Raw genomic sequence first — 26,353 nt, forward strand, 5'->3', positions numbered from 1 at the left:
CATGTGCATGTGTGTGTATTTGTCAAAGGTGCAACAGTGATGCTACATGGATGCATGTGACAGCGGTATGTGGAAGCCTGATTGGCAGATGTGACATGGATGCCCGTCTGAACAGTGCGACACTTGGCAGAGGTGTAGACATGCATGCAAGTGTGGTGGTGTGTGTACATGTGTGGTGCACTTCCTGTGTTGCATGTGATGTATGGCTCCCCTTTGGCTGCTGATGCTGTTGTATGTGTAGGGATGGTGGTGGCAGTTGCGATATGGCTGTGGTATGGCTCATGTGTGCCAGTTGCAATGACATGTGTGTTGGGGATTGTGATGACATGTCTGAGGTTTGCCAATGCCACTCATGTGCAACTGTCGTGCGTGTATGTGTCCATTGTACAGTGCCCTGATGCCTGTGTTTTGTTTCTCCCTGTCTGCAGCGTCAACTGATGAAGAGGGCGGAGAAGGTGCTGTGGAGCACAGCGGCGGGGATCCGACCGCCAGCCGGAGACGCAAGGCCCGGCTCCCCTCCCGTGTTGTCATCTCGTCGGGGAGTGAGGAGTCCGGTGCCGCGTCCCAGGCCGCAGCTGCCGGGGGGAGGTCCAAGAGGCGGAGGTTGCAGTTGGACTCCTCGGCAGCAGAAGGGGCAGCTGGGACCCCACAGGGCCCAACAGGGGAAGATGGCACGGAGTCATCCAGGTTGGTGGGGGGTTTGGTGGAGGAGGGGGCCGCGCAAGCACCAGAGACAGGGTCTGGAGGTGGGGATCCCACTGGTGCTAGTGGTGCAGTGCAGGACCAGGGACAGGAGGCAGCACAGGCGGCCGCGGAGGTGCCTGTGTGCAATCCTGTCCCCGATCCTGTCCCTGCATCATCTTGCACCAGCAGGGATGCCTACGTCCAGACCCGTTTTCAGGCAGGGGATGAGCTGACGTCAACTGGCCTTCCTCTGCCTGCGGACGTGGCCATCCAGGTCCGGGTTGAGCCTGTCCTGGCTGGTGTGGCGTTGCGTCAACGGGCCATGCGAGGTGACCTGCAGTCTTTTCATGGAGAGACTGCACGTCATCTCGAATGGCTCGTTGACCACGTCAGCCTGCTGGGACAGGTCACCCAGGCCGGATTCCGCTGTCTGATGGGGCTTGCTCCGACCCCCTCCTCAACTGGACCCCCTACGCGCCAGTCGTCCTCTGTGCCATCTTCCCACCCATCAGTCACCTGGGTGCCCTGTGGAGCTGCCTCTGACAGTGCGGCCAGGCTGGTGGAGGAGGCATCCCTGCCACAGTCGGGAGTCGGACGTCCAGCAGGGGTGGCCACATCAACAGGTGCACCCCAGCCGGCGGAGGATGTGCAGGCAGCAGGAGGCAGTGCACGGGCAGAGGCAGAGCAGCAGCAGCAGCAAGATGGTGGGAGCCATGAAGGCTCGGGGCCTTCGACATCGGAGGGGCAGGCATCGGCCGGAGGGCAGGAGGACCCAGGACAGAGAGTGTCTTCCGTGTGGCAGCGGTTGGGCCACGCCATAGGTGCGGAGCGGCGGCGGGCGGAAGAGGCGCGGCTCACAATGGTCAGGGCGGAGAACTCCATGCGGAGGGCCCTGAGGCGGGCCGAGTGCCTCGAGGCAATCCGCAGGGGGTTGGAGGAGGACACGGCGTCGTCCCTGCGGACCCTCGGGGCCATGGAACTGGACCGCCTCCGGGACATCGAACAGGAGTTCGATGATGCCCTGGCCCGGAACACCACAGAGTGAGCCGCTGGACTTGCCCGCCGCCTTTGTATATAGTTCTTTAGTTTTAGGTTTCCTTTTGCTCTTATTATTATTTGGAGTCGACGGACACTGCTCCACTTTTTGTATATAGTTGATATTTAGGTAGGTTTTTTAGGAGGTTTCCTTAGTTCAGTTGTGATGATGGACCCTTGTTATTTTTGTACATAGTTCTTTGTTGCATGGAGAGTTTTTACATTTCACTTTGGACATAATTTTTTTGATTTGATTTTCTAGTTTTGTGTTATTATGCGGACATGCAGCTTATTTTTTCACATTTACATTGTAGTTAGTTTTCTTTCTTTGGCATTTGTATTTTTTTCAATACATTTTTTTTTCCATTGTTCACTGTGTGGTTTCATCTCATTGGTTTCATGCATGTCATGTTGTGTGTTTTCCCATTCAATTTGAAAATATGTGTGTGACGGACATGGGTTCATTTGCTTCATGTACATTGGGGGTGTAACATGTGATTTCCATTTCCATGTGGGTGAATGGGTTACTTGGTAGGGCTTTTTGGCTGTGGAGGCTGACCATTACGCACATAATTGGGGATTGTGAGGACCTGGTGGGGGCTGCACATGGTGGCAGGGGGGTGGGGGTGCAGGGGGACATGAGTGGGGGCCTGGTGGAGGTTGAGCCTGCACTGCTGGGGGTGATAGGGGACATGAGTGGGGGCCTGGTGGAGGGTGACCCTGGTGGCTGGGGGTGATAGGGGACATGAGTGGGGGCCTGGTGGAGGGTGACCCTGGTGGCTGGGGGGTGGGGGTGGTGGTAGACATGAGTGGGGGCCTGGTGGAGGGTGACCCTGCACTGCTGGGGTGTGGGGGTGGTGGGAGACATGAGTGGGGGCCTGGTGGAGGGTGACCCTGGTGGCTGGGGGTGATAGGGGACATGAGTGGGGGCCTGGTGGAGGGTGACCCTGGTGGCTGGGGGGTGGGGGTGGTGGTAGACATGAGTGGGGGCCTGGTGGAGGGTGACCCTGCACTGCTGGGGTGTGGGGGTGGTGGGAGACATGAGTGGGGCCCTGGTGGAGGGTGACCCTGCACTGCTGGGGGATGGGGGTGGTGGTAGACATGAGTGGGGGCCTGCTGGAGGGTGACCCTGCACTGCTGGGGTGTGGGGGTGGTGGGTGACATGAGTTGGACATGGGTGGGGGCCTGCTGGCAGGTGCCCCACAGTGCTGGGTGGTGGGGGTGGTGGGAGACATGAGTTGGACATGGGTGGGGGCCTACTGGCAGGTGCCCCACAGTGCTGGGGGATGGGGGTGGTGGGGGACATGAGTTGGACATGGGTGGGGGCCTACTGGCAGGTGCCCCACAGTGCTGGGGGGTGGGGGTGGTGGGGGACATGAGTTGGACATGGGTGGGGGACTGCTGGCAGGTGCCCCACAGTGCTGGGGGGTGGGGGTGGTGGGAGACATGAGTGGGGCCCTGGTGGAGGGTGACCCTGGTGGCTGGGGGGTGGGGGTGGTGGGTGACATGAGTGGGGGCCTGGTGGAGGGTGACCCTGGTGGCTGGGGGGTGGGGGTGGTGGGAGACATGAGTGGGGCCCTGGTGGAGGGTGACCCTGCACTGCTGGGGGATGGGGGTGGTGGTAGACATGAGTGGGGGCCTGCTGGAGGGTGACCCTGCACTGCTGGGGTGTGGGGGTGGTGGGTGACATGAGTTGGACATGGGTGGGGGCCTGCTGGCAGGTGCCCCACAGTGCTGGGTGGTGGGGGTGGTGGGAGACATGAGTTGGACATGGATGGGGGCCTACTGGCAGGTGCCCCACAGTGCTGGGGGATGGGGGTGGTGGGGGACATGAGTTGGACATGGGTGGGGGCCTACTGGCAGGTGCCCCACAGTGCTGGGGGGTGGGGGTGGTGGGGGACATGAGTTGGACATGGGTGGGGGACTGCTGGCAGGTGCCCCACAGTGCTGGGGGGTGGGGGTGGTGGGAGACATGAGTTGGACATGGGTGGGGGCCTGCTGGCAGGTGCCCCACAGTGCTGGGGGGTGGGGGTGGTGGGAGACATGAGTGGGGCCCTGGTGGAGGGTGACCCTGGTGGCTGGGGGGTGGGGGTGGTGGGAGACATGAGTTGGACATGGGTGGGGGCCTACTGGCAGGTGCCCCACAGTGCTGGGGGGTGGGGGTGGTGGGAGACATGAGTTGGACATGGGTGGGGGCCTGCTGGCAGGTGCCCCACAGTGCTGGGGGGTGGGGGTGGTGGGAGACATGAGTGGGGCCCTGGTGGAGGGTGACCCTGGTGGCTGGGGGGTGGGGGTGGTGGGAGACATGAGTTGGACATGGGTGGGGGCCTACTGGCAGGTGCCCCACAGTGCTGGGGGGTGGGGGTGGTGGGGGACATGAGTTGGACCTGGGTGGGGGACTGCTGGCATGTGCCCCACAGTGCTGGGGGGTGGGGGTGCAAGGGGACATGTGTTGGTGTTCATTAGTTCAAGGAGACATGTGCCTTTGCTGGGGGGCATGCCCATGTTGGGTGGGCTGCCTGCGGGACATGACCAGGGATGCAGGGTAGTCCCCTGTGGTGTGGGCTGCCTGCAGGGGCCGTGGAGGGTGTACAGGGTACACCTGGGAGGACCCACACTGTCAAATCACATGTGGGACTCCCCGGCACCCCTGAAATACACGTACCGTGCAGAAATCGCGTGTAAAACTTCCCGCGCACCCCTGAAATACACGCGCCCAGGCTATTCGCGTGTAAAACTTCCCGCGCACCCCTGAAATACACGCGCCCAGGCTATTCGCGTGTGGAACTTCCCGCGCACCCCTGAAATGCACGGGCCCAGGCTATTCGCGTGTGGAACTCCCCGCGCACCCCTGAAATACACGCGCCCAGGCTATTCGCGTGTGGAACTTCCCGCGCACCCCTGAAATACACGCGCCCAGGCTATTCGCGTGTGGAACTTCCCGCGCACCCCTGAAATACACGCGCCCAGGCTATTCGCGTGTGGAACTTCCCGCGCACCCCTCAAATTCACGCGCCCAGGCTATTCGCGTGTGGAACTTCCCGCGAACCCCTGAAATACACGCGCCCAGGCTATTCGCGTGTGGAACTTCCCGCGCACCCCTGAAATACACGCGCCCAGGCTATTCGCGTGTGGAACTTCCCGCGCACCCCTGAAATACACGCGCCCAGGCTATTCGCGTGTGGAACTTCCCGCGAACCCCTGAAATACATGCGCCCAGGCTATTCGCGTGTGGAACTTCCCGCGAACCCCTGTAATACACGTAGCCCGCTCCCCCAGGCCCGATCGCGTGAGGAACTTCCCGCGCACCCCTCAAATTCACGCGCCCAGGCTATTCGCGTGTGAAACTTCACGTGAACCCCTGAAATACACGTAGCACGCTCCCCCAGGCCCGATCGCGTGAGGAACTTCACGCGAACCCCTGTAATACACGTAGCCCGCTCCCCCAGGCCCGATCGCGTGTGGAACTTCCCGCGCACCCCTCAAATTCACGCGCCCAGGCTATTCGCGTGTGAAACTTCACGCGAACCCCTGAAATACACGTAGCACGCTCCCCCAGGCCCGATCGCGTGAGGAACTTCACGCGAACCCCTGTAATACACGTAGCCCGCTCCCCCAGGCCCGATCGCGTGTGGAACTTCACGCGAACCCCTGAAATACACGTAGCCCGCTCCCCCAGGCCCGATCGCGTGAGGAACTTCACGCGAACCCCTGTAATACACGTAGCCCGCTCCCCCAGGCCCGATCGCGTGAGGAACTTCACGCGAACCCCTGTAATACACGTAGCCCGCTCCCCCAGGCCCGATCGCGTGAATAACTTCACGCGAACCCCTGTGATGCACGTACCCTGCAAATCGCGTGTGACACTTCCCGCGCACCCCGGTATACATGCACACGTATTTTTTGTCAGCGGGTGTCCGTGTTTGTGGGTACCCCTTTGCACGTCATTTTTCCTGGAGGGCCACAGTATGGGACATTCATCATGGCAGTATATAGGTGCTATTTGTTGGAGCACCTTTTGGCGCACATTTCTTACAGCCGCAGAGACGCTACCGCCTCCTTTCTTGTGGCGGTCGTGTTTGTGCCTGTGCGCTGGTTTGAGCGTGCGCTTTTTTCCCCTATTCTATTCCATGAATACGTGTTGTAGGCGAGCGTGTGGGCGTTCCGCGCACTTGTGCCCTGTACTTCCCCCGTGACGCCCACGTTTTGGCAAGTTGTTCCCCATTCCGAGTGTTACGCCCGTGTTCCGCCTACTTTTATTGCATGCGCTGCGCTATGTGCGAATTTCGCTGTGGCCTGTGCGATTTTCGCTGTGACCTGGCGCACGCTGTTAGATGGCCTGTGCGCCAACGTGCGCCAACGTGCGCCGCGCACTTTTTTATCGCACATCCGCTGGTTTTCTCGCGCACGGCCTTCCATGAATCGACGTGCGCTGCTTTTCGTGCGATTTTCGCACTTGCACTGCGATTTTCGCTATTCCACTGCGATTCGCACGTTTTTGCCCACTTGCGCCGCGCTAATTATTCCATGAATCGGCCTCATAGTCAGATCATCTTTGCAGTCTTCTGATGACTCGAGTGTAGTCCCAAATGCAAGATGTTCAATGTTAGGTTATGCTACTGGGACTTATATCAGTGCTATTTGCATGGTCTACGGAAAATGCAAGATAGCGTTGCTGCTTTTTTGTTACATGCAGACTAGGATTACCCTGAGCACTGTGTGCAGATCTTTTTATATGCGTTATTTGTCCTGTGAACTGCAACATTTGTTTCCAGGGAGGACCTGGTATACTCATGGTGCAAGGATTTATTTGCCGGGAGTGTGTGGTATAATTCAGTTGTAGAGGTGTAGTGTTATGTTATTTGAAGTCTGATGGGAGGCATTTATGGTGCACTATGTGCAGTTGCAGTGTTGCAGACAGGGTATGGCCTGAGCGGGCAAGGCGTACCCAAAATCTGTAAATGCCCACTCTGCGGCATTTCGGGAAACAGAAAAAAAAAAAAGACTCAGAAAATGGACGCCGGGGAAGGGAAAACAGAGTCTGTTTTCCCTTTCCATGGTGGCCATCAGGAGCAGACACACTGAGAACACTTCTGTTCCCAGCGCGTTCACTCCCGAAAAAATAAAGAGAAGAAGGTAAGTGGGGTTGGAAGGGGAAAAAAAAGAATAATAAAAAAATACAAAATTAAAAAAAAAAAAAAAACGTACCCGGTCCCTGGCGCCCTGGCGGGAGACAATGGAATCCTCCAGCCGCGTGGAGGCTTGGAGCGGGGATGGCCCTGCTCCGAGTCACCACACGGGTGGAGGCTGCCATCGTCCCCCATCGGGGACAAAGCAGGCTGAAGGTAAGTGGGGTTGGGAGGGCAGAATGGAGGGAAAAACGTACCGAGTCCCCTGCGGGGAACAAAGGAAGCATCCAGATACGTTCTGCATTATGTGAATAAAAACGGCAGCTTTGAAACTTGTTTTGCTTGTTAAACAAGTAAGCAGCTTTGTACGTATGTAAAAACATTCAGTTTACTTTCTCTTTCAAAAATGATCAATGTAGTACTGTGAGCTGCAGTGGGGACTTATCTTTAACAGGTATATGGCCCATCAATGTTAAGTAATCCATCATTACCACTTTTGCTGACTAAATGGATTTTGGCATAGGAAAGGGTTACTTAAGATGCTCTTCCCCGATTGGCCCATTTACCATGAATTGCTTTCTGCTGAGCCGCCCTTACCCGACAGTAGACCTGTAGATCACCTCTCCCAGGAATGGAACTGTACCTCATAGTCAGACAGGAAGCTCACACATGACCGCTCTGAACTTTCAGCCCCTCCGCCAACTGGGCAGGCATTGGAGGGGTGCAACACCCCATCCACCCTCCAAAGCTATGCCCCTGTTGAGATCTCCCACTAATGTTTACAGCATTCACCATTTACTGGGTATACTATTCTCATCCCATTCACATTTCCAAGCAACCATAATGCGCTACTTCTCTCACTCCAGGCACCGTAAAACCACTATGGTAGCGATGGACGTACTATAAATATTGAGTAACATTACATATGTAGACACTGTTAGGCTGTGCCTATTCTCTTTCCCCCGCACCTTTGGGCCTTCACATTCCCTGGCACTACCCATGTGGGACAATAATTGCCTTCATTTGCTCATCCCATGCAAACCATATGCCACAAGACAAGAAATGGTGGGAGTATCAGTGGTCAAGGGTGTGCCTGCCATGTTGCATGCCATTTGCAGGGTGGTATGACGCTGCCACCATGATGCATTGCGGAATGGTCAGTGGTAGTCACATCATTTGCCATGTATTGCCATCATACAGCTGAGTAAAATCAGAAGATACCTGGTATCACCCAAATACGCCAAACCTCGCTAGTTAGGATGGAGGGTCCCGATTTTGTAGACAGAAATATTGCCATTCAACAGAGATGTTGACTTTCTGCTAACATCATTTACCCCAATACAAACAAATTGGAGATTACATTATCCCACTTCACATCTTAAAATCTCCCTCTTTTTTTCTCGTCAAATGTTGGCATGTAAAATTGGCATCATATGTCCACGTACACCCATCATAAATAGCTACTGTGATAATTTATCAATTATATGCCCTGTTACTCTGGTAGTCTATCAGTTACTTTCATGATAGGCCCATGTACCAGTGCTTAGTTTGTAAAAAAATAAGTGGCAGGCCCCATATTTTTTCTAGTATTCTTGTGACATACCCGGGCGGGCAGCGTGGAGGACAGCGTGGAACGAGTATGCCCAGACATGGGTCCAGAGCATGCTGGGCGAAGAGACCCAAGCTACTCTTCATTGAGGACGCCCAAGGAGGCCAACATATGTCTGGGGATGCTTGTGATCCTGTGCAGAGGGGACATGACTTAGCAGTTCAGCCCACCCTGCTGTGGCAATTATTCTGGTTATTAAAGTAGCAGCGACACAAACGTCAGGCAGAACGACGGTAGCAGTGTGAGGGCGGGAACAGCACAGGCGCCCAACTTCTAACTCATTTGTATACATGATAATGGATAACTAGCACTGCCACGTCAGTGAGGGTCATCAGGTTCATTAATCCAGCCCAGTATGCAGACACATGGCCAGTGCACACTCTTGCTGCTTGTTGTGTGGCTACTACTAACTGACAAAATGATAACGTTTCCAAAACACCACATCATAATCAGACTGAGTTTATGACAATAAGTGCTGGGGCTCAACAGTAATTGCAGGGGCTGAGTCCTGGCAAACACCTCCACAAATTAAACACTGCCATGTACTCACAATACACCATATAGGCAGGTCCAACCACCATATAACGGGCAGTGCCACGATATGCGCAGGAACATCCAACATAGCAAAGGGATGCTCCCTCGATAATGTCTTGAGCCAGTTTCCAGGAGCAAGAACATACACTTGCCTTGGCTGTTTCATAGTGAAATGCCATCAAGTATCCCTAGTCCATGAAGGTCACATGTACTTTTAGTGCGTCTTCTGTTTCCATGTACTTTAACTGTTTCCACTAAATACTCGGACACTGCTCTCCAGAGCACACCATCAAAATAAAAGGAGGGGCGGGGATGGCAGAGATTAATACATCTGCAGGTGATAGCACTTCCTCTCGGTCACCTGTCTTCTGCTGGTTTACTTGCTTGCTGGCACAGACTCCGGCAGGACTGAGGGCACCAGTAGCACAGGCCTCCACAGCATCCCGTGCCTCCCTGGATAACAGGTTTCCACCTCCATTGCCTCAAAGAAGAGAGCTAAAGCTAGGAACAACGTGTGAGTGCACCTCAGGGAAGAGGGCCCCATACATGCCATACTCCAAGTTTCACACTTACTGAAGGTGGAACCTCTGAACTTTAGAGCTGATTGGTTAAATGGCAAGCGATCTTGGAAGGGCTAAGTGACCTGACCAGATGTAAACACATTGACCAGAAAGATGTACCCAGAGCAAACATCTTTTTCGGTAAGAGTTGAGACAGCTCGGAGGACGTGAGCTGACTGGGAAAATGGAGGCCAATCCCATGACCTTTGCCTTCTCTCTGACATCTGCGCAAGTTACATTACCAGGGGCTTTAGGTTTAATGCGCATTCAGCTTCTGTTAAAAAAAAATAAAAAAAACAGTCTGGATGAGATTAAAAGCCAAGCTACATATAAAATGGATTAATTTTCTGGATCAATCCCACCGCTGTAACAGAAGGCAGGTTTTACATTGTTAACTGGGGCAGTGTCATGTGCTCATCACTTAATGGTGACTGTGGAGCTCATTTGGCTGCAGTCCTAAACCATCCAGTGAGGCTCAGTGCCACCAGATGGCAGTTTAGTGTTCTTATTGCCCAATATCTCCGCATAATCCAACTGCAAAGGACACACCATGAGCAGGGGTGGTCTGGGAAGCAAAAGAGGCCCTGGAAATAATTTTCAAAGTGACCCCATATTACATATTTTCACCAAGACCAATTGTTTTCCTACTATATCATTTGGAAGTAAAATAGGTTACCACACAAAAGAGGCCCAGGGTGCAGAGGCCTACCGGGACATTTCTAGAGTTCCCTATAGGCAGCCAGTCCACCCATGATATGAGCAAAAGGAAAGACTGCATTGGATACAAAAGAAAATACTGCTGCCTTTGGTTGCATTTTTGTAAGATTGCTGAAAACATAAGTCAGAATTTGGTCAGACGTTTTCTAACTGTAAGGAAAAAGTGCTTCCAACATCCCTTTAGGATGTCTGACAGCTGCAAGGCCCTAAAACTTGTAGCAGGAGGCAACATGGGAAAACCCCATTTTATTTTTAATTGTATTCTTTCCATTACAAAATGGTGGCCATGTTCTTTGGGAATGAACTCACCTTTTAAATATCAACTCAATATTTTCTATTAATTTCATAAGGAATGAGGCAGTGAGGACCTGTCACGTTTACACTTTCACATAATTATTTACCTCATTTGCACAGAGAAGTGCAAAAGGGGAGGGCAAAAAGGTGGCGCACAGGCTTGTACCCTGCCCTTCTCCACTCTGCCGTGAGAATGAAGTAAATGCTGCCTACCATGTATGCATGGAAAGCAGCGTTTACAATTGATTTCTATGGAGTCCACTGGATTTTTGCAGGCTCCATAGGAATCCACATGGAAAATACAAGCATGGTGTCTCACGAGATAATCACATAAAATATTTATTTTACTGAAAAAGGGCTTAGACAGAGGTTGAAAGATCAAATCAGAAAGTTGGGCGAAAATAAAATTTTATTTTTACAAAAACAACATAATTTAACATTACCTACCTAATAAATGAAAATAATCTAAAAAATCTTTCACACTTGTTTGGCATTTAGGGCAAGTAGTGATACCAGGGATTGTATAGAAGATACAGTAAAGGTATAAAGTGCAAAGTGCAATTAGATTTACACTGTTCATTTAGTATTGGAGATTATATCTTTCATAATGCACAGATCCCTATCTGCAAAGCCTACACCTTTGAGTGCCGGTAAATGCCTAAAAATGCATACTATGCGTTATCACAAAATTCATACAAAACAGTCATTTTGTCTACAATCACTTGTCGCAAAATACATACACAACAGTCATTTGTCAACTAAAGGTTGTTCAGAGGTACATTTGTCTCCTCTAGTTTTAGTATAAAACTTCCCTTTTCTTAGTTTCAACCAAGCGACATCTAGGGCTGCAATAGCCTTGATGCCCGTCTTCCTCAGGACTGGACTGTCATTAACCAAAAGGGTTTAAAATCTTCAAGGACACCTTCAAGTATAGTCTTTAATATGATCTAAGAAAGATATACATAAAACATGTTAAAATATTCCGTAAAATCAGACTGTCCATAGACCATCAACATCTGTCAATAGCTCCTATATGTGTGTATATAGCAAACAACATACCATTAGTGCATCTGTTGAATGCCCAATTGGGTGAAACTCTACCCTGAATTGGGGTCAGTGTAGCTCATCAATTTTGCAAACAAAAACCAAACAAAGAGGGAATACAAATTCACCCTCCTTGAATTGGTACTCGTGGTGTCATGCAATACTGTCAAGTATCAGTGCGACAGGTTACATACCTCTCATATCTTTTCATTAGGCAGGTTTGAATGTACACCCAGACATTCCAAGGGCCATTATCTTCACAAGAGCAACGGGTTACTGAAAAACCACCATCTGTAATAGAGAGAGTGGGTAGATGTTCTATTTTCAGTACCCTGTTGGGTGCAGTGCATTACTGAAAAAACGATCTACCTCTTTACTGTGTCTCTCGGGCTCTAATTCTAGCTCATATATATTTAAACATTGCTACACACATCCAATCACTGTCCTGGTGTTAATCTATCTTCCTATCTGGTATAAATTATCACAGAAGCACTTTGGCAACAACTTCAAAATTGTACATGCACAATGCATTAGTTGTCCCGCCCTGTGGCATTAGAGAAACGCCTCCATTTCTAAAGAGAAATATAGAGCATTGTATTTATGTCTCTGTGCCAGAACATCCCTGCACTTTTCGATATTTTGGTAAATAGCCGTTGTTCCATAATGACACAACCAAATCTAGCCACACAGATTTCCTTACCTTCGCATAACCTTTTCTTAGCATGCCCGTGCATAGCGTGTGTTCATTTCCATTTGAAGCCGCAACCGTAGTCCTACCTCTATCTCTGGTGTTTATAAACAAAGTGACTCAGAGATTACAGAAGGACTTAACCTACGGGTACACACGGACATAAACGTTCTCGCTGTTTGTCTAAGTTTGTCCGTGAGCTCCACCATATGTAAAGTATGCAGATAAATGGACTTGCCCAACGCGATATGCACATATGTGATGCCTGCCATCTATAGGGTTACAAAACATCTCCACAGCATCGTGCCACTTGTATAATAGTGTTTTGAAATCTAAATAATAACATTTTCAAAAATTACACAGTTGTTGATCAACTGTTCATATTTGGTATGGAAACAATGTAAACTGGGAGAAATGGATGTACCTCCCTTTCCCCCTAGACCAAGGGGCTCCACCGATACCAAGCTTCTTCGAAATATGGAAGAGGGCTTACAGATGCTAGAAACACCAAGAGCTGTATTCAATATTTCAGAAAGAGTGTTGTCCGAAAAAGACTTCAACGTCTTATAAAAAGGCTTCTCTTTTATTCCCATGAGAAATCCCAAATAAACGTTTGGGGGGTACAGTCAGACATGAAAGTAAAAATTTAGACAATAGTAACAATGGTATGCCGTTCTTTTGCTGACAGGAATTCTTTCGAAGTATACTACTTCGAAAGAATTCTGCCAAAAACTAATTGAAAAAAATAGCGAGGATAAGGGGTGGGGAGGGGCTTGGGAAAGTGTGATTAGTGTAGAGAAAAGGGAGTTTTGAACAAACAATGAGTTTTGTCAGCATAATTCCCACAGAGCAAATTACTTCGAGGGAATTCCTGTCAGCAAAATTACATTGAACCCTTAGAACATTGGCAGAATGCTTTCTTTGAGAAAAAAAATGAAGTACTGTGTGAGGATCCCCCCACCTGGGAAACCTGTAAGAAAAAGGTAAGTTGCACTTTGCTTTTAAAACAATGCCCAGACCTTATATGTTCAGTAATTGGCTGCTTTTGTTTCTACAGATCCCACCACCCCAAGGTACCCGGGAAGCCACAGGACAACAGGATCCAAGATGAATGTGGGACGCTTGGATGACCCTTGAGTATGAAAGACGCTCTTCCTCGTCACCATACCTTGGGTGCTTTGGGGGGGCGAAGTGATGAAGTTTCTTGGTTTTACTCGATGATGCTCCTCAAGGATGTTGTTTCAATGATTTTATAAATTCAACTACAGCAATTACAATGGAGGTTGTCCACCCAGCCAAACATGGATGCCAAAATCGCTCAGTTCCAACAAGGGAAATTGTTGACAAACATTTCCCAAACCAGAGCCGCCGAGCAACCCCCAGAGGCAAGCATTCAGTTACACAGTGCCTAAGAGATTCACATGAATCTGGTGTATTACAGAAGCGACATGTAACCTGTTCGGAGGATATGATACACTACCTGGAAATGATTTGTTTGGTGAGCAACAGGTTCCATCGAAATCGTAAAAAGATGGCCCATGTTAATTTGTCCGGGTAAATACTTAGAAAAGGTGCTATGATGCCCAACTTCTTTTAGTCAGTGCACAAATGACTCAATGACGAATAAGAGTGCATAGAATCCATTGTTTTGATCCAAACATGGTTGTACAAAGATACTTTACCTTTTGAGGAGTATGCACCAAATGTTCAATGGAACAATTGATAGCATATAGATTAGTAATACATCTTTCTGAGATGGAACAAATCCAGGCACATCCTTTAACCTGAAGAATTTGATTAAAGTCTACACAAAAAATCCCTTAGTCGGGCACAATATCTTCCGGAATAACGATAGAATTCTACAATCTGTTCTTGCCTGTAATGAAACAATACCAATTTCATACAGTATGGCAATGATTGGCAGAGAGTTCGGAAGTCTTAGTGTTCTTCTCCAAAAGAGTGCCTCAAGAGCCGGTAAACAATTAATCACACTGGGAGAATAAGTTTCAATGCCATTGAGTAACTTTGGTACAAGTTATCCATCATAAAATATTATTGCGGGTTTCAAAGAGAATTTGCAATATTTTTGATCAACCCTTACTAATTGGGAGGAGAGAGCATGAATACGATCTTTGTACCACTGTCTTAAATTGCCTATTCAGGGCTTTGAATGAATCAAAAAACCTAAATAGGTAATTGAAGTTACAGTGTTAATTTTTACATCTCATATCTTCCAGCGATATGACCTCTTGATCTTAAGTTTGATAAATTGATTCATTTTTGTCTTTTCTGGATTGACCCTCAAAGAGTGAGCTTCAATATAACTGCCAAAAGAGGTCATCAGGCGCTGAAGGCCACCTGCAGTACAATCAAATAAGAAATCATTGGCATACACCATGGATCGTAGTCTTAGGTGACACAATTTAGGTGAAACAAATATAGCAGATTTCAAGCAATCATCAATGTCTGCAAGATACAAATTAAATAGGCAGGAGGCCAGTACGCACCCCTGACAAACCCCACATGCAGTGGCGATGGTTCTAGAAAGACCACCAGTGTGATTGAGGCAAACCTCTATATTGGTATTGGTGTAGAGTCCCACAATAAGCTTAAGGAGACCAGGAGGAATGCCCTAGGTATGAAGCTTGAGCCAAAGTATGTTACGATCAACTGCATCAAAGGCAGAGCGGAGATCAAGAGAAGCAACAAAGATTGATTCATACTTCCCTCCCCAAGCTAGGTGTTGTAAGCAATTCACCATAACACCATTTAGAGGCGTGCCTAAATGGCGCCTAAATCCTGTCTGCCATTTGCCCAATACCTGAGAGCCAGCAATCCACAACTCAAGCTTCAGTAATATTGAGGCAAATACCTTACTTTCTGCATCTTGGATTGCAATTGGTCGGTAATTCAGGGGACCTGTTCTCTCACCTCTTTTATAAATCAGTATTCCCAGGGCAGAAGACCATTCAACGAGTTTCTTATCAAGTAAATTAAGGTGTAAATATTAAACATTGGGTTCATATTTTTTCTAAAACCAGTTTGTTAATTGGGGATTATCTTCTTAGTCTGTACCAAACATTTCACTTTTTGAGTATACAAAAGGAGAGCAATTTTGACATCACATCTGTAGGGGCTCAGTAATCATTCAGATCCAAGCCTTTTTTTAAAATAGGTACAATAGTGGCCTTTTTGCAGGAGGGTAGAATTACGCTAGTAAAGCAAATATGGTTAAATAATCTATATAGAATCACGGTCCATAGGAGCGGCTCTGCCTTCATTGCAACATTAGGAATGCAGTCAGGTCCAGGCGATCTGGACAACTTAAGTTTTACTATAATTTCACATCTATCATACAGCCCAAACCAAGGCCTATTACAATTACCAAAATCACTGGTTGATATCATTAGAAGGGGGTCTTCCTGATCAACCATCATATAATCTTGCTTATAATAGAGTGTTTTAATGTATTCCATCCAACTAGATCCAGGCACAGCATTTATCACTGCTTTCTCTTTAGATTTAGTGTACATATCCACGTACTGCCAGAATTTCCAGCTATCATTGCAGTTCAAAGCCTCAAACATAATTGCCCAGTTTGCATTATATTGTGACTGCTATGTTGTTTGATCCAGTTTTTATATTTGCATTTAATATTTGCCAATGCTCTAGATTTGGCAAAAACATTATTATAAAATTTTAGATTTGCTAGTCTAGGTTCTGTTTTGAAGGACTTTCTCCTCACAACGATTTGTAAATCACATGCATTAGTATGACGACTTAAGATATATCCTCTTACTACTTTTATCATGAATGCTTTGCAAGGCCAAGTTAATTTTGTCCAACATAATGCTGACGATTTCAAACTTTGAGCTCTTTGTCATAATCATGAGATTATATGCGTTGAATATTTCTACATTTTTTCCTGACCAACATAGTCCGGTCTTCTGGGAATTATACTCGACTGCTTTCAACAATACCTTAGGTCTAGGACAATTCATTCATTTAATCTCAAAAAGAAATACAATATGATTAATCAAATTAGTAAGGACAGGAATATATCCTTGAAAAATCATCTTCAAAGAGCGAGAAACGCACAAATAATCAATATGAGAGGATTGCAAGTTTCTGAACCATGTATGGGTTGGCCATATCTTATCCTCAGAGTTCTTTTTTATTGTATCCAGCAATATACAGTTCCAACCCTCCAAAAAGGTCAACCAAGAGCTCAGACCTATGTTCATGTGCTCCGAATAAGCCAGAAAACTATCAAGAGCTCCAAAGCTTGTATTGAAGTCGCCAACAATCATGACACATTGCCCCATCTCCGCCTGTGACCAAGAATTTAAAGATTTTGTTGATATATTCTTGGATACTAGAAGTAAAAAGCCCACCTGGAGGGTCGTATAAATTAACAATAAGTACTTTAGAAAAATCAGAACTCTTAAAACAGGAGATGGACACCGCCATAGCATTCACATTTTGTAGCTGTATCCAACCATAGAGAACTCAGAACTAGCACCAATTAGAAGGCCATCCATAGGTCTACCCATCTTCTTTTTAGTAGCTGCTCGAAAAATTTAAGAATAGCCGCCTATATAGAAAGACCAAGTAAGCCATGTGTCTTGTAAACAGAATATATTAGCTCCAAATAAGATCTTCTGGACCTCTTGACATCTTAAAAATGAATGAAAGCCCAGAGAATTCCAAGAAAGTAATTATTATTATTCTTTATTGCGTTTTAGTTCGATTTGAACTTTTCACGAATTTCATGAACAATAGATATATATATTACGAGCTTTAAACAAATATAAAAAAAGATACACATAAACATACAAAATAAGGAAATATCCTACATTTGAATAAATATACATATACTATTTTTCTAAAAAACGAAAAGCTAAAAACTAATACAAATCATTTTTCACAGTAAATAACATTTCTCTTCATATTCCAGGCTTATACTGCCAGCAGCATAATATATAAACCAATCACTAACTTCGATCCTCCAACTGGGGTTAGCCTCTTCTCAACTATGCACCAAAGGCGATACAAGGCCATCTGGACCGAAGTGAGTCTGGAGTTTAGGAAATGGTGCCAACATTCAGCCGATTTGGATTCCCTCATAATTATGCATCAGGTGCTCCAACGTACACATGTAAACTGTGCCAAGCTCCACACACACTGTAAAAATATGTGTTGCTGTCTCCAGGACCTGCCTCAGTCTACATATGCAGCAAAATCGTTCTTCTCGTGTCAATCTAAGTTGAGCACCTTTTACGGCCTACAAAAGGTAAGTGATTGGTTCGTAACAGTTGTCTGACTGACAGATCAGGATATAGATGTAGATCAGGTTGAGCTTTCTTAAATTGGGGTTTCAAAAAAGTAACTGCCTCGTATGATTTAAGCCTTGAGACATTAGCATAATTATTGGCCCAATACAAGTTTTTAAGTTTCTTAACAAAAGACAAATTTCGTAGCAATAAAACACCAAACCAGTGCTAGATCATGAGTCCAACCAATAGTTTCATACAGTTCCACGTTCAAAGTTCTGAAGGATTACCTTTGACTAAACTTTTCGGTCTCATGGTGCTCTCCCAATGTATTCAACAATGGGCAGTCTGGGTGCAGTGTCGATTTAAAATGAAGCTCCCCCTTCGTCTTAACGCCATTCCATGTAGGGAGAGTAGCCCCAGTTCAATCCTAAGGTACTCCATGGGAAACGACTGAGGCAATCTTAAGCATCTCTGCCAAAACATTCCCTCAAGGCTATTCAACCAGGTAAGTTACCCATCAAGCCCATATAGAATCATTGGGCAGTAGCGTTGCTTATAAATCATTAGCACACCTCCCAGCGAGTAACCAGCATCACCAGCTGAGAATGTGCATACTTGTGCAATAATAACCTTACCTTTTCTAGTTTTCATCTCCATAATATGTGTATATGTCCCGTCACATTCCATCTCCAGACTCAAATAAAGATGCTGGTCCACATATTCCAATTCTCCCAGTACTGTCTTTAATAAAGGCCTATTAATGTTCTTGCTGGATACCACCATGACCTTTGTTTTGGCTAAGTTTATAATCAGCTCATTCTCTGCGGCATAAGCGGACAACTCATTCAGCATATTCACCATACCTGAAGAAGTTTGGTCAAACAGCACCAAATCGTCTACATATAGCATGGATGGTAGCAGTGAATCTCCCAATTTTGGAGAGCAAGTGGCCTTTTCTCTGAGGTGCCTAGGTAAATCCGCTAGGTGAGTAATGAGATGGATCTGTCCAGAGCGGAGTGACCACTACACTCCAACTTAAATTTTTTATTATGTAAAGTCGCACGTAGCCAACTCCAATCATCTGTCCTTTTATGAAGCTTAACATTCTCAAGATTTGACTGGAGATGTTGCACATTTCTTCCAGGGCCAGATGTGACTTTTTTGAGGTTATTCTGCCCCTTAAGGTGCCAAGGCGGGTCAGCTTCCAGCTCTGCCTCAATTGTTTGAATGGGCACTATCTCAAACCCCATATTTTCAAAACTAGGGGCATAAAATAATAAGTAGTTAGTGTATAGTAAACAAAGGAGAGGTAAAATGTACAATCGCCCAGTTAGTGCGTCTATCTACTTTAGGTAGTTTAATGGCAGAAATGTAATTTGAAGTGATGACTTGCAAAGGAGGTATACCATGTAAAATTTAAAGCACTCTGCTCCTATTTACAAACAGGCTAACATTTGGAGCCAAAGGTTCCAATATATTAATTTTAGAAACATTGTTTTTATTTAAACGCACTGGTTGGCCAGGTCTAGCCACAAAAGTAACATTTGCAGCTGACCCATGCGCTTCAGACACTGGATTGGCATGGTTTGTATCTATATTAGACCCTAGTTGGAGTTGAGATCTCTCACACGCATGTTTGAACAAATTCGATGATACACTGCCAACCTTGGTTTTCAAGTTCGCAGTAGAATTCATTTTGTTCAACCACTGATCCATGGGGCCTCTAATCGAGTCTAGAGTTTCAACAGGAAAGCAAGTGCTTATCTCGCTCATGCCCATTTTAACGCTTTCCACTCCACTTTTAATCTGTGATTCCCTCCTTTTAACTTCCTCACCAGCTCCATTGTTGATCAAAGAACCCACGTTATTAACGCATTGTACATTTGATTCAGCGGATAGACTCTTTCGCAGCCTTTTCCTTTTTTTCGTTTGTAATCGTTTCTTTAATCTCTTACGTTTATGAGCTACCGTTTCCATTCCTTCAGATGCGTCAATATTCAAAGGACAGGAGTCATCAATTGAATTAACAGTCTGGGGCGCATACATTTGTACACGGTTTTCCAAAGACTCCAAAACTATTAAGTCTTCTTCCTGTATAGACGTAGATTGTGGAGCTTGGGGTATGGCTGTATGTAAAATGCTAATGAGCTTGCCCTGAGAATCCATACCGCTATTTAAAAGAACCACATCAACTAAGCGACTTAAAGCAAACATCTGCTCTTTTTGTGAATCCGCTATGCTAATACATAGATCAAAAGTCATTTTGGCCAGAGCAGAAATGTCCCCTATTTCTGTTAGGCAAGTAGGTGGAATGTTGGAAGTAGGTTCAAAAGTACTCATTGCCAAGTCAGGCGTTTTCGATAATCGCAGCACCGATGAGCTAAAGCTATTTGCATTAAGCATTTCAACAGGGTCGACAAGAGATAAGAGTCCAGCCTCTCTGCCGCCAAGCGAGTCAGTTAAAGAATAACACATGTTTACCAATGAATGATTATTATCAATAAGAGAGGCCAAAGGAGCACTTGATACATTCAAATGCCGGGGCGACGATGCCACAAATGGATTAATGGCCACAGGTGTGATATTACTCCCACAGGAGAAGTGGTTGAGGACAATAAAATGTATATATCTACAATTCACCTTGAAGGGAAACACCCACGGGTAATAGAAGCACTATTTTGGCCTAATTTGCATACAACACAAGATGGCCTTTAAGCAGAACATAATTGGCACAGGCTATATGTTAAGGAACGCCCAGGAGGGGGAAGCGGTAGTTAAACCAGCTTTTTCAGATGGAGTTGGGGAAAATGTAGTGAGCTCCTATGCAGTCTCATGGCCCGTTTTATGTGCAGTACAGATATACAAAAATCATGTAGGACATGACATTGATTACCCTCCACACACATTGCCAAGTCTTTGCAACACCAGAGCCTCAGAGACAATATTCAATCAAACACAGGCTATAATACATTTGAAAGTAATTGTGGCTCGATTATTGGAACAAGGAGTAATAATAAAACAGGCAAGCCCCTACAATACGACATACATTCCTGTATCCACACCAGATTGTTCATATTGATTGGTACAGCCCATGCATAGTTCAGACCACCTGGGTAACAAACAGAGATACAAATATAAGACTGTAATGCAACTAGGGTTAGATTTATTAGGGGAAACAGTATGCTTCGCTAGACCCACAGGGGTACAAAACAGTCCTGGGCTATTCTCTAGTAGAATACAATCCCTCTTAGAAGGCATACAGACCTGCTGGACATATTTATACGACTTATACTGTACAGATGATTGATAATTTAGATGAACACTTAGAGAAAGTGGACTTGATCATTAGTACACGTACACTAGCAGCTAAAGGCTACATATTCAATTTCAGGAAGTCTAAGTTAGCCCATAGAGAAATCATATTTCTGGGGTTTTCATTATCTGATGAGGGAAGGGGATTAGCTCCACAATGCCTAGAGAAATGTGCACACTTGCAAAGCCCACGTACGCTTAAGAAATTGCAGGGCATACTTGGCCTTTTTAACTTTGGGCAATCATATGTGGCAGACTATGCAGCATTATGCAACCACTATATGACTTGTTGAAGCCCAACGTCCACCCAACAGACTGGAAGGGAGAGCACACACTCATCCTGCCCCATGTCTACCAAAGTAGTCCTCTTCAGGACAGGAACACAAATAAGGACTTACAAATGACACTATTTCCTGGTCCAAAAACTCTTACATATGTAGTATGTAACCATGGAGAGACAAAACCCACAGTGTACCATTCACATGTCTATACATTTCCTGAGTTCAAATTTTCTCTAGAAGAAAATATTCTGGCTGCTGTACAAATGATAGTGCAGAAGCAACGCAGACAGCACCAGACATAGGTCTCACTATAAACTAGAATAGCTATAAATGGTTGATCTGTAATGGTCTCTACAACCAGAAGCAGAAGTACCAGACATCCCGCTTTGGATGTCTGCAAACGTACTATACTGTGATGGAAGTGCTGTTCCAGCAATTGGGACATGCTCTAAGTATTCTGCTGCCTGTCGTGCTATAAAAGGGAGATTCAACCTTAATAATGAGTTTGAACACCAGAATACACAAGCAAAACACTTAGGGGATACATCAGCTCAGGTTATTGAATTACAAGGCCTCCTTCTTGTACTAAAACAAATTGATCTGCATAAGCCCACTCTAATTGTGTCCGATTCAGACTATGTAGTAAGAGGTTATAACTTTGATCTTCAATGGTGGCAAGCCAACTCATTCAGAGATACTAAAGGCATATTGTCAAAACAAATTTGGCAAATAATATGGGACCTCTAGAAGGCTAGACCTCTCATCTGGGTTATGCATACTCTGTGCACAGTGCAGGCAATATGCTTGCTGATCAGTCTGCGAGACAGCGGACTGCACAAAAGGTGGTAGCGGTATTAACATGCTTTGCCACATACATAGAGGAGGACATCAAAGCATGTCTAGATGTTAACAGTCCTAACCCTCAAGGGTTCCACACTACTTATAACTAAGCTGTAAAAGAGAATACAGTGATAGTTACTATACCTAGGTCAAATGGGGGCCCTGTAGACAGGGTACTATCAAATAAGCGGATATGCACGATTATTCCGATTAGAATAAAATGTGAAACCAGAAATTACGAATTTGAAGTTTTCGTACAGGAAATAATCACACACATTACCACAGCCCGCAATCCCTGCTCCCTCCACCTCCCTAACCCTTAAAACATCCATACTTGCCTCTGGCACTCTACTTACCTGTACTCCTTCATTGCTACACAGACCCTGCATTGTGAGTTTCAAATCCCATTGAGAGGTGGAACTTCCACCGCAGGGTCCTTTTCTTTTTTTACGTTTTGCGTCCTGCTTTCCTTTGTAGGGAAGCGGGGACACCCCTGCCACCCCCTAATACCAATAATGTCGATCAAGGGGTTGTTATTTTTTGCACTGACAAATTCTGTATTTTTGTGCATGTGTTTTTTTTGTCTTTTTCTTTCTATGGATACCAAATAAGCAGGATAGATTAAAATGTATGTCTGCAGCACATGCAAGTGTAGCCTCAATCCACTTTGGGAGTTCAGCTTCTACATGACTCTTGAAGGATAGATACTGGTGGCCAGGTCTCAGTAAAGAGGTACGACAGTACATAGCAAATTGCCCAATATGTTTACAGACAGCAGTGGACCATTCCCGCAAACCACTAGTAAGCACACTAACAAGGTGCCTTTTGAATTAATGTATATGGACCACATAGGTCCACTGACACCCATCAACAAGTACAAATATTTGTTGGTCATGGTGGATTTGTGCACAAGGTTCACTTGGCTAATCTTTCAGAAGAAAGCTGACTGTAAGGAGAGCATAAAGGGTTTGCTGTACTTAGTAACTATGACAGCAGCAAAATCACTCCAAGCTGAAAATGGGCCAACCTTTTTAGCGAAAGCCTTAAGAGAGGCCCTGTCAAGGTGGGGCTGTACTTTGCAGTTCTCTAAACCAGTTTTGCCCACAAGCTAATGGTGTTGTGGAGAGAGCCAATGGGATAGTGGAGCAAGCCATAGCTAAATGCATCCTTTCGTCTGGTGACAATTGAGTGAGTCACGTACCTATAATGCAAGGTAGCATAAATAATCTAACTCACCTTTCTCAATGTGAGGGTAAAACACCTTATGAGTTGCTGTTTGGCGCTCCTATGTATATGCCGGATTTACACAATTTTTGTAAGTTCTCTCACCAGACCAGCTGCTCCTCATAAATCTTCTAAGAGACTCCATCAATGGTAAAAAAGCATTACAGCATCAAGACAAAGACAAGTCCCAGAATGCCTTGAAATCTGGGGACTACGTCCTAGAGAAGATCCATGAAAAAGAAGCACTTGCACCGCACTACAGAGTTCCTGTGAATGGCTCAAGAACAGCAATCCTACCAGCCCTGCCTCCTAAATAAAGTACTCGATAAAATGACCTTAAGATTGCTCCAGATGGCTACGTCCCTGGTCCCGAGGGAGGAGACCCTCTATCTCGAACAACCTGACAAGCAGGCACTAACAGACGAGAATGTGAAGTTAAAAATAACTCCAGAAACCTCTGAAAATATATCTATTGTTCCGGTAATTGAAGAGCCAGAAACAAGGCTAGAAACAAAGCCAAACGCGAGGTCCATCGTGAAGATGAGCATTTTTGACCTGGCGGGCGGAACGGTCCCCTGCCCGCAGACTTTGACGGAAGCACCGGCACTGTTACACACAGTGCCGGTGCTTCCGTCCTCCCCATTCCCATTGAGTCCTATCGGACTAAAATGGGAATGGGGAGTAACAGTTGCTGCCGCCTGACTTACCGGACCGCCGGGGCTGTAATGCCCCAGTTTTTCCGGCAAGTCAGGTGGCGGTAATTCATTACGGGTCCGGTGGCTACCAGCTGGTTTTACCAGCACGGTTACCGTCGGACTCGTAATGAGGTCCATTGATTTTGGATCATTTCTTAATCCCAATGATCAGCCGACAGTTTAACATTTCAACCTTAGATACAGCACGTACACCACACCCAATACATATGAGGGAATATGAGGGAGGTGCAGGCCGATGTGGGGGGAGTTTTCACACAAATAAGCATATACACACTAGAATTAGGCTTTGTGCTGGCGGGTCCAAAATTGCCCTACCGTGGGCCTATTATGCAACTTTAGGTACATACACTATTGGTGATAGATGAATTTAGGCTAGTGACCCCTATGATGCACATCAGACACCTATAGGGACCTGTTGAGATCCAAGGTAGAAGCTTTTGCTCAAGGAGCATTGTTAGATCCTGAAGACGATGTAGAAAAGGCTAAATGACATGGCAGGCCAAGTATGTTTTGTGAAATATTTTGACACCTTCCTTTTCTACAAGCGGAAATGTTTGCAGTGGTTAGACAAAACCCTCTGGGAGCATTGTCCTGTTCCTCTTTTGAACTCACCACCAGAGTTTAAGACACAGTTCCTTTACGTACCAGAGCCACAGGTGAAGAGAGCAAGTATAGCGCAAAATGGACCCATATCCCCCCACCGCCTACAGATGGCCAGTTTATGTGTTGTACACCTTTTTGTGGTGTATGATCAAATATTCTATGCCACAATAACAGAAAACATGGCAAGACACAGTCTCTCTTAACACGTCATGGGGGGTGAATCTTGGCTAGTACATGGAACTGACACACTAAATGTAGCATGTAGAAATCCACATTTTATGTTTTTTCTCAATCACACTCACTTTGCGGTAATGTGCAGTTCAAACCGTTGATCCGCCTATCCAGATTGGGATGCCAAGGAGGGCGGCTATTGGTGGACAACTAAACCGCGTAACATAGCAATAAAGGAAGGCAAGCCTGAGCATGTTAAAATTGCAGTAGGCATTCCAGCACACAGAATCTTGGAGGCAATGAATGTCGTAAAAGACACAACGGTTTAAGCATAGGGCCTTACACAGCTCGGGTTTCACAAAACATTGTAGAAACCTATGCTAATTCCATAGGCAAAGCATGCCAACTAATGGCAAAGGAAGAACCTCTACATGAGTTTGGTATTGTAATAGACACAGGGAAAGTCAGGTCATCAATCCTAGATATGATAGGTCACCTACAAAAGGGCCAAAAGGGAGGCGAAAGAAGCTGAAACTACCCAAGAAAACTCTCCTAAATATCTAGGGACTGGCGGTACTGCCCATCGAGATGAGCCATTTTAAAGCTGACAACAACTTCATTGCATTGCAGCAGGTAATCAACAAACTGAAGAGGTGTGGTAGTGCATATGGTGCATATCATCTAAGAGGACTTGCCAACTTTACAGGATGAACAAGCAATGCTTGAACTTCTGAGGATCACAGACTTCCTGGACACACTCTCTACAGGTGTTCCAGACTGATCTGCCATCATATGGCCAGAGCAACTGACAGAACTGAATCTAACAAGATAAGCTCTATGAAAGGCCATTTCAGAATCTACCTATATTTTCCTGAGTGTACTCAAGAAAACATTCTGTGGAATATCGCATGCGACAAAGACTTAGGGCCTCATTACACGGAAGGCGGTGATCCAGGGTGCTATTAGCACCCTGGACCATGCCGGTAAATTACCGGCACCGCCTTGGCGGAAAGGGGATTTACCGCCCCATTCCAAGGTTGGTGGGGCGGTAAATCCCCCTTCCGCCATTGCCCTTCCCCATTCCCATTTCTGCCCCATAGGGCTCTATGGGAATGGGGAAGGCGCTAATTACGGCACCGCAATTTTGCGGTGCCGTAATTAGCTCCGAGGTCCCTTAGCGGGTTGGTTTTTAACGCCTGCAAAAAGCAGGCGTTAAAGCACCAACCCGCTAAGGGACCTCGTAGTAAGGCGGTAATGGTTAACGGTCACCGTTACCATTAACGGTGGCCGTTAACCATTACCGCCTTCCGTGTAATGAGGCCCTTAATGTCATGGATACTGCATGGGATCCTGAACATTCCCATGCCGGCAGAAACAACTCATGCATCAAGCAGAGAAGCATTGGATACCAACTCCCTATGAGGTGCCCTACACCCATGACTGCGTGACTCATGACAACTATACAGTACAACTGCATTCCCTGAAGAACTGTGTGGGAACACCCCATACAACATTCAAGGCATCAACTTGGTGTAACATTCAATGTCCATGTCTGACGTGCTTGATGCAGCTTTTCAGAGCCATAGCCCTAAGCCATGATGCTACTGTCAGGTCCTATTAATTAAATGCGAGTGCT

At 46.5% G+C, this 26,353-nt stretch overlaps 1 protein-coding gene across 13 annotated transcripts in view; it reads right to left on the reverse strand.

Annotated features, from left to right (window-relative positions):
- The window catches only part of C2PH14orf132 (chromosome 2p C14orf132 homolog), a 275,910-nt gene that overhangs the window by 144,774 nt on the left and 104,783 nt on the right, over positions 1 to 26,353 (reverse strand). For 4 of the 13 annotated variants that reach the window (XR_011302028.1, XR_011302031.1, XR_011302033.1 and 1 more), the window contains one exon: positions 11,801 to 11,897. The exons of 7 other annotated variants lie outside the window; for them this stretch is intronic. The gene's annotated coding sequence lies outside the window, so the exon portion shown is untranslated. Of the gene's footprint in view, positions 1 to 10,953; positions 11,510 to 11,800; positions 11,898 to 26,353 lie in introns of those variants that run through there. 2 more of the 13 variants (XR_011302029.1, XR_011302032.1) reach the window with 1 other exon arrangement.

Source organism: Ambystoma mexicanum, chromosome 2p, assembly GCF_040938575.1.
Source record: "Ambystoma mexicanum isolate Mex_15411 chromosome 2p, UKY_AmexF1_1, whole genome shotgun sequence".
Classification (NCBI taxonomy): domain Eukaryota; kingdom Metazoa; phylum Chordata; class Amphibia; order Caudata; family Ambystomatidae; genus Ambystoma; species Ambystoma mexicanum.